Raw genomic sequence first — 18,765 nt, 5'->3', positions numbered from 1 at the left:
AGAAACTTGGTACAGAATCACCATGTGGCATATTATTTGTAAATAAGGAAGAGTCAATTTTTTTGAGAGTAAACCCTAGCCAATAAAAAACAAAATACTTAAAATTAGAATTACAACCATTAACAATATTATGTATATGTTTAAGTCTAAGAGATTGAAATTTTAATAAAATATGCACAACTGACAAACCCCCTTCCCGTTTACTACCGTATAAAACCAGACGTTTAAGACATTCAAAACGTTTAGTGCCCCATATAAATTTGAACATTATTGAATTAAATTTTTGAATTAATATATTCGGAACGTCGATTATACTTCCAACATGCCAAAGTTTTGATAAACCAACTGCTTTTATAATATTAGCACGACCAAATATGCTCATATCTCTATCACCATAATCAAAAGTAACATATATAAAAGAATTCAAAATCTTATTAAAATTATCATCTACAGTAATGGATTTCCCAAATTTAACTCCCAAAACTTTCTGAGAATCTACCCAGGATACACCATAGGCCTGATCCGAAATATTAAAATTACCAAAAGTTAAAACCTTCGTCTTACTTTTATTTAAACGGGCCCCCGAACCTCGACCGTATTGTTCATAAACATCTAAAACCCGCTGGACACTCAGTGCTGTTGTGCAAATACCGGTGACGTCATCTGCATAAGCAGTGACACGAGCCTCGCCGTTATTACCGGGAAGGGAAATACCTTTAATAAATGGATCAGACCTAAGGCGAACCAAAAAAGGTTCTAAAGCTAAAACATATAATAATGGTGATAACGGACAACCCTGTCTAACAGAACGTGTCACTTTAAAAGATTTAGATATAAAACCATTAACGAGGACTGAGCTGGATACATCTGTATATAAAAGTTTCACCCACTTAATAAAAGATTCACCAAAATTATATCGTTTTAAACACGCGAAAAGGAAATCGTGATCTACTCGGTCAAATGCTTTTGCCGAATCTAGATTAACAAATGCGACTTTCAAGTGTTTTTGTTGACAGTAGTCAATTACGTTCCGTATCAAGTGAAGATTAGCAGAGATTTGGCGGCCAGGAACAGAACAAGTTTGATCAAAATGTACGATTTCCCCGATAACACAGCTCAATCTTCGTTGAATAATTTTTGAAAGAATCTTAAAATCTACATTAAGTAAAGATATTGGTCTCCAACATTTTATATCATAATCATGATTTCTGTCTTTACATAATAAAGTGATAACACTAAGTTTTTGAGATTCACAAAGAGAAAAATTATCATAACAAGAATTATAAAGTTCTAATAAAATAGGACCAAAAATATCAAAAAATTTAGCAAAGAACTCCCGACTTAGACCATCAAGACCAGGACTACGATCATGTTTAAAATTATTAAGACTAGTTCTTATTTCTTCCAGAGTTATATACCCATCACAGAGCTCGCTTTCCTCATCATCAAGTGTCGGTAAATCGTGTAAAAAATCGTTCATTATATCATGGCCAATAGGCTCTTTAGTGAATAAATTTGAATAAAAGTCACTGGCTATGCGAATTAGATTCTCAGAATCAGTAAAAGTTTTATTACAAGAAGGATCATTTAATTTAGAAATATATTTATCTTTGGCGCGTTTACTTTCTTTATTTAAAAAATATTTTGACGGTGTTTCGTTGTTATCTAAGTATCGGGCCTTGGCTCTAATAATATGACCTCTATCTTTAATTAAGTTAAAAGTTAACAATTCTTTCTTAACAGCCTTAATTTGATCAATATATGCACCAGGATCGGACGATTCAGCGGAAATTAACTGATAAAAACGTTTTTCTAATTCTCTACGTAAAATACAATTATTCTTATTTTTATTTCTACAAAACGACACAATAAAATTCTTTATATCTATTTTACATTGTTCCCACCATGATGTAGAAATTACCTCATCAGTATCAAAATATATCTCCCAAAACAATCTAAATTCAAGAATAAAATTATCATCATCAAGTATTGAATTATTCAACTTCCAAAAACCTGGCCCAATAGTAACAGAAGAATTTAAATTAATATTGATTAAAACGAAATCATGATCAGAAGCTGAACAAGGCAATACTTGATGATGATTAACAAACTGTAAATATCTCTGAGAAATATAAAATCTATCTATTCGTGATGAAACCCCCACCCCGCGCCACGTAGAAATGACCCCCGTAGGGTTTAACGACCTGAAAACATCAACTAAATTAAGATCAGCTACAAGATTTCTCAACTGCACATGGCCTTTCAATACAGCAAAAGGGTTTCCCCCTATTTTATCCTTCTCACGATCTAAAACACAATTAAAATCACCCCCCAAAAATAGAACATGTGATGTAATACAAAATTTATGGATATACGTAAAAAATTCCCGTCTGTCGGTACAATCAACTGGAGCATACACATTTAGAAATCTAAAAAATATATTATTAATGGATGCATCTAGAAAAATCATACGACCAGAAAAATCAAAATCAAATTTAATAATGTTAAAATTAATTCTATTAGATAAAAGTATCCCCACGCCCTTTTCTCTATTTGCGCCGAAACTCCAAAAGGCCTTAAAATCACCAAAAGATTCTAACATTTTGCCGTCTGCTACAGACTGAATGTGTGTTTCTTGTAAGAATACAACATCAGCTTTATGCGAATTAATATTGTTCATTACAAGTCTTTTACGTTTATAAGCAGCTAAACCATTAACATTAATAGTGATAATATTTAAAGTTGGAATTGACATTTTATTGTAGATGGGGAAATAACAGCAATGATAGAAATTGAAACAATAATAAGATAATTCAATAAAATACATATAAAAATATTTAATTGGCAAAAACCCATTATGAATACTAGATGACCTGGCGCCTGGTACGTTCGGGCATTTTTATGCGCGAACTCTTAGGTTTTTTTTTACTGGCACGCGCACAGGTACTATTTCTTTTTCTTTTAACAAGTACCCAAATCGGGGATTTCGTGCGGAGGTAGTTCGGAGGTAAACAGTCTGTGAAGTACAACATTTGCCACTGTACCTGTGTATCGCTAATTATAAACCGAATGTGTGAAGACAGTTCATACATATCACTCAAAAATTTTTCAGTACAAACTCAGTTGATTCACGCTCGATTTGCTACTAAACAAACCCATCGGTTTATTTTCTCAACAGTGTGACCCGAAGTGACCGCGGATTTATTGACCTTGTATGAACTTATCCATAGCTATATCCTTACACCGAGAGAAATTATGTAGTCTCGGTGAAAAGAACCATGGTCATCTGGTAGAAAATTACTTTTGTATTTTTTGGAACGGAAAACAGTGTTTTTAGAAGCAAACTAACCTGCCGCACATGAGGAAGTCATTATACTAATAATAAATGGCGAGACCTCTTTTTGCGGCGCAGGCTTATCACTGAGTAGTAAACCGTCCACAAACAATAATATAGGAAGCCTAGTGACAGTGTAGTAAGTGGGCTAAAGACTATAGGTTTGAGTCGAGATTACTGGCTTTCAGTTTACTCTGTTTTTGCGATAACCAATTATGTAAGAAATACCATACTGACATTCGGTTTTTAAAAGTTGTACGCGAACTAAATGCGTTTGTTAGATACTGACAGAGCAGCCCCGAGTCGAACAATCGCCGCCCGAGCTGTCTTCGTCAGCTAGTTTCACAATATCGTGCAATAGGTGTATTAATGTGATTTTTAGGTTTAACCCCGCAAACAATGCCAAAATAGTGTTTTCACTGCTTACAGAAAACTGAAATTTAAAAAAAAAATTTTTTATGAGGGTGACACTCCCTATCGAGCTGCCGCTCGGTCTGCGCAGCCTCATGCCTGGCACATACTGTCAACATTGTATATTTTTCCGTTTCCGCCTTCCCCCCCCCCCCCCCCCCACAATATATATTTCACGGCTACGTTGCGACGGTACCAGCATACCCAGTTGTTGACACCCATTACATCACTCCTGTCTAACAAATCATAAAGCTGTGGTGTTACGGTGGCGGCATAATATTTCACCGTAACACCACAGCCACTCTAACCATTCATAATACATCTAACTATCCCTTTACAGCACTCCCTACACATTTCCCCTCGTCCTACTTTCCCAAACGTCAACAACACATCTCATACATCCAGTTCGCTGATTAACCCTTGTACCACGTCTACTGAATAGTCAAAAACGTAAAGGCTTACAGTGATTACGTTTTTACCTGTTAACTCACATGAACAGTGGTGAGTAAATGCTACAGTGACTGGTGTGTGTATAAAACCATACTCTGTACAAACATCGCAGCAGACGACAGAAAACAACATCACACTATATACACTTTCTAAACAGTTTAAAGTGGCGGTTCTACAACCTGCAAAATAAAAAACTTGTTGAAACAACACATCATTTATATATTTACACATGTTAAAGTTTATTTTTCTTTTTGTCCTTAACAACGGTAAAGCCTTCATCATCTTGCATATGACGTTTATTACGAGAGTCAAAATTTGTTAGTCTCAATCCGGGATGCCAAGGGGTGATCGGGGATAAAAGAGGACTACTACCCCCTGTCACACAAATCTCTTCCTCCATAACGTTATTGGTATTACTCTCGCGATCATCCATTTCTTCAATCATATTACCTTCCATTCCATCTACCTGTTTATCACCATCTTCGCTGTTCTGATCAATTTCCCTTTCATCCTCACTACCATCCTTTTCACCTTCTTTCAATACCTCGACCGCAGGCACCTGCTCAGCTGAAATTGCGCTAGGACGTGGGGGCGATACTGCCTCAGCAAAGGTTTTTTTGGGTGGACCCCAAACAGAATTTATACAGTTTGCGCTAACATGACCAATACAGTTACATTTCAAACATAGTGGCAGCCTGCCTGGAGCAGTTACGAGCATACGCAGATTACTTTTCTCAACCCGTATCATGTGCGGAATAGGGGTCTTTAAAAAATCAGAAACTACTAAAGTTATTGCTCGCATTCCTGTACCAAGCTGTACCCCCTCGTAAGACGATCTCTCTTCGTAAACCCGGGTCACCTCGCCAAATCTTTCAAAAATCTTCCTTAAAAATCTATCCTTAACGTATCTGGGCACCCAGTGTACTCGTAGGTTCACCACCGACTTGGTTGCGTCACAAAAATAATATCTTATGCCATTGTACGTACCGCTACCTATGTATATTAGTGCTTCAACCATTTTACTAGATTTAAGAGTAACGTACCATTCTTCAGACTTGTCCCTTTTACTAATCGCTTCAACAGCCTTGGATGAATCTAAAGCTAAACATATCATCTTGAAAATCGTTGTCCTTTAAACCATTACCTTCTTGTCTAAGGTCACTTTAACTGTCCTGGAAACGACATCGTCATCAATATCATCATCTTCAAAATCAACATCAATCACGTGATCAGACATTATAAACCACCGTGGTATACACACTCACCGCACTGAATCTAACTCTGCGGGGGAAATCGGCACTCGAAAAACTCACTAGCAATAACAACACTTCTTTGGCTATTCCCACTGGCGATTTACAACCAGTCCCAAAGGCTAACATACCGAGTAATTTACAGCCAGCATAACGTATCTACATAAGAGACATTTATTCCTACTGGCGATTTACAAATATTGCATGATGAAATTCAAATCATAAGATCATAAACACGACTAATGCACAGTATCATATTGATTATAAAAGTACAATGTATATATTGGTTATACTATATATGTCACAAAACAACAATCATTAAATAATAATAATTATTTACTAATTATATCAATCATTTAAGAGGTAGGGGTTATCCATTGTTTAATTTAACAGTTATATAATTACCCTGGTTAGAAAGGTACGAACAATTAAGGTATTTAAACAAATGATTACGAAAGAACATAACACTATAGACTTCTATGATAAGACATATAATACATGTTTAATATATATATAAATGACAATGTCCTACGCTAACAAATAATGAAATATGATAGTATCAGTAAATATAAAAAAACAAAGTAGTCGCGAACATCCTGGCTCTTGACTGCTTCAGTTGTTTGATCCTGGACTCTGTCTGTAATTAATAGTAAACTTTTACATGTTAGTGACGTCAAATCTTTAACGTGCACGAAACCAGAAAATTGGCGATATTTAATTTTTGAACCAGTTACATATTTCAGTAGCTGACATGAATGCGATTCCGAAGTCCCGCATACACATTGGTGTGACTGTAAAAGGTCCCTTGGCAGTTGGAATTGTATATAAGAGTAGGCTAGCGCCGCTGTACGTTCGAAACATTCCTCATGGTCCATTCCGAGCAGAATGGTGTTAAACCCCATTTCATTTTACTTTGATATTAATATCTATTGCGACATTGCTTTTCGTCCATTTCGCGAAACTGTTCTTTTAACATTTCGAGTAGATCAACTTTATTTTTCGATTCCCTTCTATCGTAATGTGCATGCAAAGAACATGTCAATATCTGAGTTATGCAAATGTGTGTTTTAATTTGGGGGGGGGGGGGGGGTGTGAGTGTGTGTTTGTTTAGGGGGTGAGAGGATTGCCGGCGTCTGTTCGATTCTATCGATCTAGGATTATCATGATGTGAATTGTTCAACTCTATTTTTCAATTCCCTTCTCTATCGTAATGCGCATGCAAAGAACGTGTCAATATCTGAGTTATGCATATTTGTGTTTTTATTTCGGGGGTGCGGGAGTGGTGGGGATAGTCTTTTGTCATGCATCTGTCGATCGTGTGACGCCTTGGCACGGTGAAAGCCTTCAGTCTTGCAAGCAAGTCTAGTTAGGCTTTCAGACTTTCGTCTGAAAGACTATTGTTTTTTTACTAAAATTATTATTATTAGGCTTTCAGACTAAAGACTATTGTTTTTACTAAAATTATTATTATTAGGCTTTCAGTATTGAGATTACTAAAATTATTATTATTATTAAGCTTTCATATTACATATGAAAGCTTATTGTTTCTGTTAAGATTATTATTGTTATTTTTTTTTTGTGTTTTGTCCACAAATCGGATTTCTCAGAATCTAACCATAGGATCGTTCTGAAACTTTTACCTATCCCCCCAAAAATGGGTGGTGGCTGTTGATTAAATATATTTTCAAAACGTTTTACGAATCCGAAATTACCGAATTTTACGAAGGAATGCATTTGACCTACAATGCTGTAACTCTGTGACTATTTGACCTATTTTACTAATTCTTTTTTCTTTGAGTATCTTGAAACATTTACTTCAAATCTGCAATTTCGGATTTTGGCATTTCGAAAATTCGTCGCTGTCATTTCGAACCGGAAGTTATTACCAATTTGACAACTTCTTTAATAGTTGTGCGATTTTCGTGAAATTTAGAATGTTAGTAGATCTTGCCAATGCGACTTCAATGATGTCCTTGGAAATTTTCTAAATTATCTCCCCTTGGTGAAATTAAGGATCAAAGTTTTCAAAAAAATCGACGAAATATAGGTCAGATTGCCTTGAAATTTTTTTTCTGTACTAGCTAAGACAGTACTGATGAGTACACAAAATATGGAGTTTGTCGAGCAAACCGGAAGTGCCACCATCTCAAAATGTGAAAAGTCCATACGGCTTTTGCAATATTTTACTTAAAGACATAAGAGTTACATTTTCTGAATGCTTGAAGGAAAGCCTAAAAATCTATCGGTTTAGAATTTTGATTTAGGTCAACTGATGGACGCCATTTTGAAATGAAAATGAAAATTAGTGAAAAATCCACATTTATGGGCTTGAAAACATACACAATTGGTCGTGGCTTAGAGAATCTGTCTCCTATTACCGAAATTAATACATTTGAGGATAGCCTGGATCATGGTCGAATGTTTGGTATTTGAATATTTCAAAAATTCGAATTTCTCCTTTGATGTTTTCCGTGCCGACAAGGTTGTTTTCGAGTTTAGCTGGTTTTGATTTCGCGCATGCGCTACACAGGAACCAACGGTACCATGAGTACTAAATTCCGGCGAGCAACTTTTATCGGTCACCTGGTGCCGCTGTACAACTTAAAGGACACTGGCCTCAAGTCAATTTACGGAGAGAGAGAGAGAGAGAGAAATGGGGTTTAACGTCCACTCGACACAAACTAGGTCATTTCGGGACCAACACATGGTTTAATTTTATTTCAATAATTCGCTTGCGCGTAGGGGTCTTTAGCAGTGGGAGGAAACCGGGGGACCCGGAGAAAACCCACAAGGTTGGACAGGCGACCCTACTCCTTGCGTCAATTTACGGCTTCCATGAGGGGAAAAAAGTGGAATTTCGCCGTGACACCGGCACCGATTGTCCGAAAACCATGAAATTAGGACACAATACGCCCATTACCACCCCTGACTCTGTGCTTTACCCCCATTTTGATCACATTAAAAAGAAAAGAGTTTTAGCAAAAAAACAATTTTCGGAATTTAATATTGGTTTTAATTAATTTTGAAATTGGAAATGCAAAGAGATTTTATCGCCTCTTCCGTATGTGATAGGTATTGGTACTATACACATTATCCTTAAAAGACAATTTTTTAAACTGACCGTAACGATGCATCGACACTAGAAACCGAAATCGCCTATTTTGACCTATTTTGACTGCTGGGGTATCTTTCCGTACGTGACAAGGAGTAGGTCGCCCGTCCAACCTGTGTATTTTTTCAGGATCACCCGGTTTCCCCCCACTGCTAGACCCCTACGCGCAAGCGAATTATTGAAATAAAATTGAACCATACGTTAGTCCCGAAATGACCTAGTTTGTGTCGAGTGGTCGATCAACCCCATTTCGCTCTCTCAATTTTAGCACTCCTTACTCTAAAACTAAATGCAAGGAACGGGCCTATTTACAGAGGTCACAATTTTAACCTACATGCACACCTACATGATATACATATTATTATAATCCCTATGGGATATTTTAATTATTTACTGTTATAATATGAATTATCACTTATTCCCCGTTAAATAAATATCGGTCACCGGGTGCAGCTGTACAACTTCAAGGACCTTGGCCTCAAGTGCATGGGACCAACTCTACATTTTCTGAAATGTCAATAAAAGCCCTGGAATGATTTCATTTAAAAACAATAATCAGAAAGTAAATCTAGTTTTATTTATATGCTATTTGTTGCCAGAAAATATATTTTGTTACGAGTCTAATTCAAATTTAAAAATAAACAATGGGTCTGAGGCATATTTTATTGATATATAGAAATTAATGCAGTGTTCTCATTATGTGATAAAAGAGTGCCAGAAATGTCTCGAAATTCAGCCATTTGTGTATTTAGTATATCAAGTATATGCGTGTATTACAAAGCTCTGATTTGTGTGATTTGTGTACACCCCGCTCCCCCCCCCCTCCTCGTGTCACTATCATGTACATATCAATTCTGCTGCCAACCCACCCACGCGAACATGACTAAATTATGAAACATTGTCTAGTCGTTTGTATGTTACGACAAAACGAGGCCAGCGTGGCTCATTTGCTGCAGAACGGAAGGCCTTGCAAGGATTAGTGTCTAGTCGTTTGGATGGTACGAAAACCCGAGGTCAAAGTGGTTCCCCGTTGGCAGTGGTGAAGTATGGAAGGCCTAGCAAGGATCTGTGTCTAGTCGTTTCGATGGGACGAAAAACGCCCGTCCTCTCGTCCATGGTACAAGGATTAGTGCCTAGTCGCTTGGATGGTATGCAAAACAGAGGTCCCCGTTCTCTCCCTTTGTCTGTGGTTCTTGACCGAAGGCCCGACAACTAACTTTGCGTGCAGTTTTTTAGGTAGGACGAAAAATCGAAATCCTGTGTGCATATTGGCGTGCACGAAAAATAACCCTTTGCATTTGGAATTTTATGCACCCACCCCACCCTCGAACAACGCTTAACATAACATTTTGTTTTCACTACCTACATTGTAAAATTTGTTTGATTTCAGATGACTTAGCCCCGGTTTTTCACAGTGAAAGATTTTGATGAAACTTGACATGCATGTTTATAACCCAAAGATATGGTTCCTTTCGATATTTGCGCATATCGAATCGTAACTTCATGAATTATGGTCCCTGATTGTAAGAAAAATCACTTTATATTTCGTGTGTTCTCTATCTATCTCTCGGAAATGGAATATGGAAATACACAAGCTAGCTAGTGTATTACAGGTTGGTGGTGGTGGGGATGAGGTCTTCTATTTGCAATGATTTTTTGACTACAAAATATACGCTCTAACTCATTACTCAAACTACAGCAAAAAAAAAGCGGAACGGAAACCCGATTTTATATATTCTTACAATAGCAACGCACTTCGGGATTAACTTAGAAATGGTTCCACTACTGATGTCTTCCGCCTTACTCCTGCCACAGTAGTGGCTTGTCCTACGGAGTTCCTTTCCGCAAGTTTTTTTTAGTCAAATGACTACAAAAAGGTTACTGGCCTATGTATAGCTCCCTTAATTTACACATAAACTGACCTAAAACTGCACTGCACATATAATAAACCAATTCCCATTGAAATAAAGGTGAAGCCGTACCGCATAATTATATGATTTGATGAAACCCAACTGCTACCTGAAGTTTCTCGCCTATCGAAGTTATAATATCCGCCGGTGTCATGGCGGCTCGCACATTATAAGAATCATTGCTTTGAAAATGTAGAACGCATTAACACAAAGAAAAACTGATGGGTAACTAGTTTAGTGGTCCAGTCATCACTATAATTTGTGATAGAATTACTTATTTAAAAAAAACTGAATGATGTAAAAATAAAAATGGTTGGAGTGCCCAAGTTTAGATTTGTCGTTGATTTCATAAAGATGTTAGGATATAGAACGTTAAATACTGTGTGATTCAACATGGCGGCCGAGGGGTTTAATATGATATAAGTACGAAATACATGTACATGTAGTACCAAATGGTTTATATGTATGAGAGTCAAGGTTTGGACTAAATGTCTTGGGGAAGTAGGGGGCGACTAGCATGTGCCTCTCTTTAGTGGACCGATGTGAGATTGCCCATTGTATTAACTGGACGGGTAGGCCTATTCACCTTCAGTTATGTGTCAATGTCAAATAAGCGGCTTCGTATCAACACGGTCGGCTCTGGGCCGGTTTAATTCTACGTATCTCTCGTAGCTGAGAGAAAAAAGATTATTTAGCCCAGAGAATATCTTCCGTCAGAGTGGTTGTTGATTCATAGATTCTAATAACCCCTTTTGAAGTTTATATGAAAGCTTTGATATCTGCTATGCAGATCTAGTTAAGCTTTCATATTACATATGAAAGCTTATTGTTTCTGTTAAGATTATTATTGTTATTTTTTTTTTGTGTTTTGTCCACAAATCGGATTTCTCAGAATCTAACCATAGGATCGTTCTGAAACTTTTACCTATCCCCCCAAAAATGGGTGGTGGCTGTTGATTTAATATATTTTCAAAACGTTTTACGAATCCGAAATCACCGAATTTTACGAAGGAATGCATTTGACCTACAATGCTGTAACTTTGTGACTATTTGACCTATTTTACTAATTCTTTTTTCTTTGAGTATCTTGAAACATTTACTTCAAATCTGCAATTTCGGATTTTGGCATTTCGAAAATTCGTCGCTGTCATTTCGAACCGGAAGTTATTACCAATTTGACAACTTCTTTAATAGTTGTGCGTTTTTCGTGAAATTTAGAATGTTAGTAGATCTTGCCAATGCGACTTCAATGATGTCCTTGGAAATTTTCTAAATTATCTCCCCTTGGTGAAATTAAGGATCAAAGTTTTCAAAAAAATCGTCGAAATATAGGTCAGAATGACCTAAAAAAAAATTCGATACTAGACAAGTAATTACTGATTCGTACACAAAATATGGAGTTTGTCGATCGAACCGGAAGTGCCACCATCTTTAAACGTGAAAAATCAAAAAGGCTTTTTTGCTATTTTACTTACAGACTCGGGCGTCATATTTTCGGAATCCTGGAAGGAATGCCTAAAAATCTATCCGATCATAATTTTGATTTCGGTCACGTGATGGTCACCATTTTGAATTGAAAATGAAAAATAGAAGCAATTTGAAGGGCCGGGACTTTGGAACACAAGAACTCTCCTTCTAATTAAGCTAGAATGTTCAAACTTGGTGTAGGCGTTCACTAGGTCAATGTCATGATTGAGTTAAAAGATGAGCATTTTTTGCCTAGGGTAAGCAGAGATAAGCAAGCTGATTTGTTGATTCTTTAGGGCACGATGACATTGGTTATAATGAATGGAGGGCGATGAAACTCTTGTCAATCGAGAGGCTAATAGCTGGCCTGTTGTGTGAAATCATTGTATCATTTTTTGAAAATGTCCGGGGTAGCCGAAAAAAGGAGATCGAAATCCAAAAAGTCGTATTTTTACGATTTGGGGCATTTTTAGAGGTCGTGTAAAGTAAAATAAAGCATGCATATACATATATTATTGATATTAAATATATCATATAAAAAACTAAACAATGAATCAGCTGTCATTGACAGATTTTATATTATAAGCATGGTCAGTGGAAGGTCAGCGTATTGTCTAACTTGAACTCACTGACTCCGTAACATTATTGTGGGTATGGTATAAGCTGAATTTGATGAGATGCACATATCTCGTATGACTATTTGGTACTTACAGTGTTAGACTTTGTCGTAACGTTACGGTCTCCATTCATCAAATCGTCGTTGGGGCTATAATACGATTTTGAATCAAGTTATTTATCACTGAGGGACTCAAAATTAGGTTTGATGTAGCTCTGCTCATTTACAGTGGCGAATTTAACGGGCTCATGGGTTCCAGCTCCCTCCTCTAGAAATTTCACAGCACCCGCATGGATTGTGGCTAATTTTGTGGCAGAATTTTATTTTTCTGGGGGAGGTATTTCTAAATGGCTCCGACACAAGTGCCTGAAATGCCATGAAATTACGTTTTCGGCCTCCAATTAAAATTTCTTAGCGGGAGAACCCCCTGACCCGACCCCCTTGCGGGGCTTCACGGTCGGTATCAGCCCCCCTCCCCACCACCATGGTTAATCCGGCGTTGATGTTCCCTCTTGTGCAGCTGCAAAAGAATGTACAAGTTCATTGCCTCATTGTCAAAGATCCCACTTTTCTACCCCAGTTCGGGTAATGAGGTCGAGCGTATATTGTATAGGGGATATTAAACAAGCAAACAGTATGGCTGATGTCTCCCGCCAAAACCCCAAAGTAAAAGATGACACATTAATTAATCGCACTTTCATATTTTTTTCAAAAGTATCGAGCAATCAAACTATACTGTAACTTTCATCACTCTCCAGTCAGATAGAAATCAAGGTTATCTTGTCCCAAAGCATCGACCAATGAAATTGCCAAGCTGTAGCTCAAAATGTTCAGTCAAGACCTGATGAACATCTACACCAAGTTGAAACATTCTAGCTCAATTAAAAGCTGGGTTGTTATGTTCCAGTACTTCATTATAACCAAAGTTATCATACCCCAAAGCATCAACCAATTCAAAGTCCCGGCCAATCAAGTTGCTTTGCTTATCCTGACTAAGAGAATGCTCATTGTCGAACTTGGTCAAGGTAATATGGTCAAGGTACTAATGTAATGAAACTATACACAAAGTTTCATCAAATTGCTTATCTCTGCTTACCCATTTTAATAGTCCCCTGCCAATCGAAAAGCCCCCCGACCCACCCACTCCACTCCGGTGTAATACATTAGGTTATAATTGTGTTACAAACGTATCACAAGGAGCATTTGAATATTCTCTCTGAGGCATCTGATACCACTTGTTCCTATTATTATTTTTTTTTTTTTTGTGTCATTTCTACAAATCGGATTTCTCAGAATCTAACCATAGGATCAATCTGAAACTTTGACCTACCCCCCCAAAAATGGGGTGTGAATGTTGATTAAATATATTTTTAAATCGTTTTTCGAATCCGAAATCACCGAATTTTACGAACAAATTTATTTGACCTACATTACTGTAACTTTGTAACTATTTGACCTATTTTACTAATTCTTTTTTTGAGGGATGCCTTGAAACATTTACTTCAAATCTGCATTTTCGAATTTCGAAAATTCGTCGCTGTGATTTTGAACCGGAAGTTGAGATCAATTTGACAACTTATTTAATAGTTGCACGATTTTCATGAAATTTGGAATGTAAGTAGATCTTATCAATGCGACTTCAAAAATATCATTAGAAATTTTCTAAATTATCTCCCCTTGATGAAATTAAGGATCAAAGTTTTCAAAAAAATCGACGAAATATAGGTCAGATTGCCTTCATGTTTTTGCTTTACTAGCTACGACACTACTGATTCGTACACAAAAAATTGACTTTGTAGCTCAAACCGGAAATGCCACCATCTTGAAATGTGAAAATTACATAAGGCTTTTTTGATATTTTACTTACAGACAAGGGGATTATATTTTCCGAATCCTTGAAGGAAAGCCGAAAAACGGTAGAGAACACAATTTTGATTTCCGGCAAATGATGGACGCCATTTTGAATTGATAATGACAATTACTGAAAAATCCACATTTATGGGCTTGAAAACATATACAATTGGTCGTGACCTAGAGAATATGTCTCCAGGATAGCCTGGATCATGGTCGAACGTTTGGTATTTGAATATTTCAAAAATTCGAATTTCTCCTTTGATGTTTTCCGTGCCGACAAGGTTGTTTCCGAGTTTAGCTGGATTTGACTTCGCGCATGCGCTACGCTAGAACCAAAGGTACCATGAGTACTAAATTCCGGCGAGCAACTTTTCACGTTGGTACCTAGGTACCCTGAAAATTTCAAGGTGATACCTGCATTCGTTCAAGTCGTTTGTTCTTGTCACCTGCCTTTACGGCTTCCCCGAGGGGAAAAAAGTGGAATTTCGCCGTGACACCGGCACCGATTGTCCGAAAACCATGAAATTTGGACACAATACGCCCATTACCACCCCGGACTCTGTGCCTTACCCCCATTTCGATCCCATTAAAAAAAAAAGAGTTTTAGCAAAAAAACGATTTTCGGAATTTAATATTGGTTTTAACCCTGTACCCAGACAAGATATACATATTATTATAATCCCTATGAAATATTTTAATTATTTACTGCTATAATATGAATTATCACTTATTCCCCGTTAAATAAATATCGGTCACCGGGTGCAGCTGTACAACTTCAAGGACCCTGGCTTCAAGTCAATTTACGGCTTCCATGAGGGGAAAAAAGTGGAATTTCGCCGTGACACCGGCACCGATTGTCCGAAAACCATGAAATTTGGACACAATACGCCCATTACCACCCCGGACTCTGTGCCTTACTCCCATTTTGATCCGATTAAAAAAAAAGAGTTTTAGCAAAAAACCGATTTTCGGAATTTAATATTGGTTTTAATTAATTTTGAAATTGCAAATGCAAAGAGATTTTATCGCCTCTTCCTTATGTGATAGGTATTGGTACTATACACATTATCCTTAAAAGACAATTTTTTAAAATGACCGTAACGATGTATCAACACTAGAAACCGAAATCGCCTATTTTGACCTTTTTTGACTGCTGAGGCATCCTTCCGGTGGTCCAAATCTCTGGAATTTCTAGCGGTTGGCTGCGCCGCGATGATATTTATCACATATTAAATTGAGAAAATCCTCAGATATCAAGAACAATAAAAATTCGATAAAATACGGCAATTTTTTAAGCAAAAAACCTTTGATTGTTGGGGGTGGGTTTTGAATTTATTTTGAACGTTCTCGGAATCCAACACTCTTCTATTTTTAATATGTGATAGCTAGAATCCCATCGGAATCCAACACTCTTCTATTTTTAATATGTGATAGCTAGAATCACAAGGTACATTCTGTGCAAATTTGAAGGCAATCGGAGCACAGGAACGTTGCCTGGGTAGAGCAAAACAACCCGGTCGCGAAAATTTACCTATACTTCAAAGTGATTATCATGTTGTGTTATGATCGCCATTTTAGATCAATCTGAGTCCCTGATCCACCGTCACCTACCAAACCACTCCGAAATATACCCAAAATCCCAAAAGTATGTTGACTACCAAATTCCGGCGAGGAACTTTTCACGTTGGTACCTAGGTGCACTGAAAACTTCAAGGCGATACCTGCATTCGTTCAGATCGTTTGTTCTTGACACGGTTCCTGCCGTTCGTTTTTTTCCGCCATTTACGGCTTCTGTAAGGGCGAAAAAGTGGAATTTCGCCACGAAACCGGCACCGATTGTCCCAAAACCATGAAATTTGGACACAATATGCCAATTACCACTCTGTGACTTACTCCCATTTTGATCAGATTAAAAAAAGGAGTTTCAGCAAAAAATAAACAACCGATTTTCGGAATTTAAATTTGGTTTTAATTAATTTTGAAATTCCAAATGCAAAGGGATCTTATCGCCTCTTCCGTACGTGATTGCTATTAGTACTATACACATTATCCGTAAAAGACATTTTTTTTAAAAATGAGCGCAACACCAAAAACCGAAATCGACTATTCTGTCTTTATCATACATTAAATATTATATGCCATCGGTTAATTTTTATACGCCCACATTGAAATTGAATTTCAGCGATTTCCGATAATTACTGTCAGAGTTATGGCCCTTCATCACTTAAAAAAATTCTTGTGGATGCTCTAGAAGCCAAAGTTAATGTCCGATTGACTTTAAATTTATACACAGTGGTTAAGGTCATGAGACGAAGTAGGCGATTGATTTTCAGCGATATCTGATATTTACTGCCAGAGTTGTGGCCCCTGATCACTTCAAAATATCTTGTGGACGCTCTAGAGGCCAAAGTTAATATCCGATTGACTTTAAATTTATGCGCAGTGTTGTGGCCCTTGATCACTTCAAAATATCTTGTGGACGCTCTAGAGGCCAAAGTTAATATCCGATTGACTCTAAATTTATGGTCATGACACGAAGATGCCTACAGTATTGATTTTCAGCGATATCTGATATTTACTGCAATTTCCGATAATTACCGTGAGAGTTATTGCCCTTGATCACTTTAAAAAATCTTGTGGACGCTCTAGAAGCTAAATTCAATATCCGATTGACCTTAAATTTATACAGTGTTTAAGGTCATGAGATGAAGAAGCCAATTGATTTTCAGCGATTTCCGATTGAATCTTTTGAAAATCACACCTAACTCTAAAACTAAAGGCAAGAAACGGGCCGGTTTAAATTGAAGCACAACTAATTCCTGTCCTGCGTACTCTATAAATATAATATACGGTTTTCTAAATATGCCATGGATGGTAGCCACAAGTCGACAATTTTTGTTTTGTATTTTTCCCATTTTGTTCATAAGGTAAATGTAATTTTTCAGATACCTGATGACATTTATACTTATTGTTTCAATAGATTCTAATAACCCCCTTTGCAGTTAATATGAAAGCTTTCATATCTGCTATGCAGATCTAGTTAAGCTTTCATATTACATATGAAAGCTTATTGTTTCTGTTAAGATTATTATTGTTATTTTTTTTTTGTGTTTTGTCCACAAATCGGATTTCTCAGAATCTAACCATAGGATCGTTCTGAAACTTTTACCTATCCCCCCAAAAATGGGTGGTGGCTGTTGATTAAATATATTTTCAAAACGTTTTACGAATCCGAAATCACCGAATTTTACGAAGGAATGCATTTGACCTACAATGCTGTAACTCTGTGACTATTTGACCTATTTTACTAATTCTTTTTTCTTTGAGTATCTTGAAACATTTACTTCAAATCTGCAATTTCGGATTTTGGCATTTCGAAAATTCGTCGCTGTCATTTCGAACCGGAAGTTATTACCAATTTGACAACTTCTTTAATAGTTGTGCGATTTTCGTGAAATTTAGAATGTTAGTAGATCTTGCCAATGCGACTTCAATGATGTCCTTGGAAATTTTCTAAATTATCTCCCCTTGGTGAAATTAAGGATCAAAGTTTTCAAAAAAATCGTCGAAATATAGGTCAGAATGACCTAAAAAAAAAATTCGATACTAGACAAGTAATTACTGATTCGTACACAAAATATGGAGTTTGTCGATCGAACCGGAAGTGCCACCATCTTTAAACGTGAAAAATCAAAAAGGCTTTTTTGCTATTTTACTTACAGACTCGGGCGTCATATTTTCGGAATCCTGGAAGGAATACCTAAAAATCTATCGGATCAGAATTTTGATTTCGGTCACGTGATGGTCACCATTTTGAATTGAAAATGAAAAATAGAAGCAATTTGAAGGGCCGGGACTTTGGAACACAAGAACTCTCCTTCTAATTAAGCTAGAATGTTCAAACTTGGTGTAGGCGTTCACTAGGTCAATGTCATGATTGAGTTCAAAGATGAGCATTTTTTGCCTAGGGTAAGCAGAGATAAGCAAGCTGATTTGTTGATTCTTTAGGGCACGATGACATTGGTTATAATGAATGGAGGGCGATGAAACTCTTGTCAATCGAGAGGCTAATAGCTGGCCTGTTGTGTGAAATCATTGTATCATTTTTTATTCGAATTTCTCCTTTGATGTTTTCCGTGCCGACAAGGTTGTTTTCGAGTTTAGCTGGATTTGACTTCGCGCATGCGCTACGCTGGAACCAAAGGTACCATGAGTACTAAATTCCGGCGAGCAACTTTTCACGTTGGTACCTAGGTACCCTGAAAATTTCAAGGTGATACCTGCATTCGTTCAAGTCGTTTGTTCTTGTCACCTGCCTTTCGTCGTTTTTTTTTTCTAAGTCAATTTACGGCTTCCATGAG

This window comes from Patella vulgata, chromosome 6 (assembly GCF_932274485.2).
Source record: "Patella vulgata chromosome 6, xgPatVulg1.2, whole genome shotgun sequence".
Classification (NCBI taxonomy): domain Eukaryota; kingdom Metazoa; phylum Mollusca; class Gastropoda; family Patellidae; genus Patella; species Patella vulgata.
This window is presented reverse-complemented; position numbering follows the sequence as displayed.